This window comes from Triticum urartu, chromosome 5A (genome assembly GCF_056163025.1).
Source record: "Triticum urartu cultivar PI428250 chromosome 5A, HENAU_Tu73, whole genome shotgun sequence".
In the NCBI taxonomy this organism is placed as follows: domain Eukaryota; kingdom Viridiplantae; phylum Streptophyta; class Magnoliopsida; order Poales; family Poaceae; genus Triticum; species Triticum urartu.
The window spans coordinates 64,951,397-64,956,151 of record NC_141877.1 but is presented as its reverse complement, the minus strand read 5'-3'; positions in this window follow the sequence as shown (position 1 = coordinate 64,956,151).

Below are 4,755 nucleotides of genomic sequence, written 5' to 3'. Positions count from 1 at the left end.
TTGGTAACAACACGTATAGAGGAAACTTTAGTCCTAGGCCGTTCCCTAGTAATTCCTCTAATAATTATGGTAATTCCTACAAAAATTCTTATGGAAATTTTAATAATATTCCCTATGAATTTGGGACTAGTGTTAAGGAGTTTATGAATTCGCAACAGAATTTCAATGCTTTGCTTGAAGAAAAATTGCTTAAGGTTGATGAATTGGCTAGGAACGTTGATAGAGTTTCTCTTGATGTTGATTCTTTGAAACTTAGATCTATTCCACCTAAGCATGATATCAACGAGTCTCTCAAAGCCATGAGAATTTCCATTGATGAGTGCAAAGAAAGAACTGCTAGGATGCGTGCTAAGAAAGATTGCTTTGTGAAAGCGTGTTCTTCTAGTTTCTATGAAAATAAAGATGAAGATCTAAAAGTTATTGATGTGTCTCCTATTAAATCTTTGTTATGCAATATGAATATAGATAATGATGGGACTGAAGGTGATCCACCTTTACCTAGAAGGCGTTCCAAAAATTCGAAGTTTTTAGATCTTGATGCAAAAATTGGTAAAAGTGGGATTGAAGAGGTCAAAACTTTAGATATCAATGAACCCACTATTTTGGATTTCAAGGAATTTAATTATGATAGTTTCTCTTTGATAGATTGTATTTACTTGTTGCAATCCGTGCTAAATTCTCCTCATGCTTATAGTCAAAATAAAGCTTTTACTAAACATATCGTTGATGCTTTGATGCAATCTTATGAAGAAAAACTTGAGTTGGAAGTTTCTATCCCTAGAAAACTTTATGATGAGTGGGAACCTACTATTAAAATTAAAATTAAAGATCATGAATGCTATGCTTTGTGTGATTTGGGTGCTAGTGTTTCCACGATTCCAAAAACTTTATGTGATTTGCTAGAATTCCGTGAATTTGATGATTGTTCTTTAAACTTGCACCTTGTGGATTCCCCTATTAAGAAACCTATGGGAAGAATTAATGATGTTCTTATTGTTGCAAATAGGAACTATGTGTCTGTAGATTTAATTGTTCTTGACATAGATTGCAATCCATAATGTCCTATTATTCTTGCTAGACCTTTCCTTAGAACGATTGGTGCAATTATTGATATGAAGGAAGGGAATATTAGATTCCAATTTCCATTAAGGAAAGGCATGGAACACTTCCCTAGAAATAAAATGAAATTACTATATGAATCTATTATGAGATCCACTTATGGATTGCCTACCAAATATGGCAATACCTAGATCTATCCTTGCTTTTATGCCCAGCTAGGGGTGTTAAATGATAGCGCTTGTTGGGTGGCAACCCAATTTTATTTTTATTCTTGATTTTTGCTCCTGTTTAGTAATAAATAATTTATCTAGCCTCTGTTTTTGTTGTGTTTTTTGTGTTTAATTAGTGATTGTGCCAAGTAGAACCGTTGGGAAGACTTGGGGAAATTCTTTTTGATCTTGCTGTAAAACACAGAAACTTTAGTGCTCATGAGAATTGCTTCCATTTTTATTTGGAAAAGCTATTTTGTTAATTCTTTTTGAAGATGATTAATAGATAAATTCCTCACGCCTAGAAATTTATTTTAGAATTTTTGGGGTTCCATAAGTTTGCGTTAGTTACAGATTACTACAAACTGTTCTGTTTTTGACAGATTCTGTTTTTCGTGTGTTGTTTGCTTATTTTATTGAATCTATGGGTAGTAAAAGAGTTTATAAACCATAGAGAAGTTGGAATACAGTAGTTTTAACACCAATATAAATCAAGAATGAGTTCATTACAGTACCTTGAGTGGTGTTTTGTTTTCTTTCGCTAACGGAGCTCACGAGATTTTCTATTTTGAGTTTTGTGTTGTGAACTTTTCAAGTTTTGGGTAAAGATTTGATGGATTATGGAACAAGGAGTGGCAAGAGCCTAAGCTTGGGGATGCCCATGGCAACCCAAGGTAAAATTCAAGGATACCAAAAAGCCTAAGCTTGGGGATGCCTTGGAAGGCATCCCCTCCTTCGTCTTCGTCTATCGGTAACTTTACTTGGAGCTATATTTTTATTCACCACATGATATGTGTTTTTCTTGGAGCATTGTAACACCCACAATGCGGCTATATCTCCCACGTGTCGGAGCACGACTTAGAGGCATAACCGCATAGTAGGCGTGTCGCAAGAGGGGTAATCTGTACACATCCCATGTACAGAATAAGAAAGGGATAAAGAGTTGGCTTACAATCGCCACTTCACACAATACATAAATAAAGCATTACATCATCCAGAATACAATCAAGGTCCGACTATGGAACCAACATAAACAAAGACAACCCCAAATGCATAGATCCCCGATCGCCCCAACTGGGCTCCTCTACTGATCGTCCGGAAACGAAACATAGTAACGTCTCGAATCCTCGTCGAACTGCCACTTGAGTTCGGTCGCGTCCCCTGCACTGGCATCATCGGCACATGCATCTGGTTTTTGGAAGTAATATGTGAGTCACGAGGACTCGGCAATCTCACACCCTCGTGATCAAGACTATTTAAGCTTAAGGTAGGAAAAGGGGTATTGAGGTGGAGCTGCAGTAAGCACTAGCGTGTATGGTGGCTAACTTACGCAAATGAGAGCGAGAAGAGAAGCAAAGGATGGTCGAGAAGCTATAAAGATCAAGAAGTGATTCTGAAACTACTTACGTTCAAGCATAACACGAGACTGTGTTCTCTTCCCAGACTCCGCTGAAAAGAGACCATCGCGGCTACACACGTGATTGATTCATTTTAATTAAGTTACGTGTCAAGTTTTCTACAACCGGATATTAAAAAATTCCCATCTGCCCATAACCCCGGGCACGGCTTTCAAAAGTTCAAAACCCTGCAGGGGTGTCCCAACTTAGCCCATCACAAGCTCTCATGGTTAACGAAGGATATTCCTTCTCCCAGGAAGACCCGATCAGACTCGGAATCCCGGTTACAAGACATCTCGACAATGGTAAAACAAGACCAGCAAAGCCACCCAAATGTGCCGACAAATCCCGATTGGAGCTGCACATATCTCGTACTCAGGGCACACCGGATAAGAAATCCGTACAACTAAAACCAAACCTCAAGTTTCCCCGAGGTGGCGCTACAAGGGGCTCTAGTTTGGACCAACACTCAGAGGAGCACTGGCCCGGGGTTTAAAATAAAGATGACCCTTGAGTCCGCGAAACCCAAGGGAAAAAGGCTTAGGTGGCAAATGGTAAAACCAAGGTTGGGCCTTACTGGAGGAGTTTTATTCAAGGCGAACTGTCAAGGGGTTCCCATTATAACCCAACCGTGTATGGAACGCAAAGTCAAGGAACATAACACTGGTATGACGGAAACTAGGGCGGCAAGAGTGGAACAAAACAGCAGGCATAAGGCTGAGCCTTCCACCCTTTACCAAGTATATAGATGCATTAAAGTAAACAACATATAATAATCATATCCCAACAATAATCATGTTTCAACAATGAACAAACTCCATCTTCACCTGCAACTAGCAACGCTATAAGAGGGGCTGAGCAAAGCGGTAACATAGCCAAACAGTGGTTTGCTAGGAAAGGTGGGTTAGAGGCTTGACATGGAAATATGGGAGGCATGATATAGCAAGTGGTAGGTATCGCGGCATAGCAATAGAGCGAACAACTAGAAAGCAAAGATAGAAGTGATTTCGAGGGTATGGTCATCTTGCCTGCAAAGTTCTCCGAGTTGACGTAAGCTTGATCCTCGTAAGCATACTCAATGGGTTCCTCAATCATGTAATCGTCTCCCGGCTCTAACCAAAGCAAGAACACAAGCAAAGGAAACAACAATCAACCACGTTTCAATGCGCAAGCAACATGATGCAAAACATTCCATGACATGCGGGATGTGATATGCAATGCATATGCGAGCTCCGGAAGGAAAAGATTGAACCATGCCTCAACTTGGCAAACCAAGTGTGCCGCTGGAAAGATGAGATGATTACGGTCGAAATCGATATAGATATCATCGGAATCGGATGCACTGTTTGCAAATGGCAAGCAAAATAATAATGGCACAATTCTGCGATTAACAACACGATGCCATCTAGAATGCAACAAGAAACTAAGCTACTGCAATCCAACATAACAACAAAGCACACGGCAGTGATCTACTCAAGATGCTTGACAAAAGATGAACACTAAGCTATGGCTAAATCACAAAATAACAGGTTCAAACAAGCATGGCAAAAGTGCAAAAGATATCAGCATCACAGACTTAGTGAAAATACTAACATGTCAGGAATTAACATCAGGAAGCAATGTTTAGAGCAAGTAAACAACATGCTACATGAACATAACATAGCAAACAAAGGCATGACATGAATCTACTCAAAACATAGAACAAAAGTCCCTTACTGACCACAAGCCAAAAAGGATGAGGGGATATGATGGCACCCATGTAAACATAGCAAGTTTCGTTAACAGATTCAGAATTAGCAGAAAACTGGGCATGGCATAAATAGAATTACGAAGGCATCTTTAAGAGCTCGATTAACTCAACACAAGGCATTCCATGACAAGCAAAGTATACTAGCAGCAAGAAGACATGTTCAAGAAGCTCACCACGGCAATTAAAAGCTCAAAGCATGCATGGAGCAACTACAACAACCTTGGCAAAATTGATTAACACGTAAAAAATCTACCAGGAACATTTTATAGCAAAAGTAGAGCAGGATTTAAACATGCTAGGGCACTCCATAATTGCAAACAGGGGCATGGATGGATAGAGC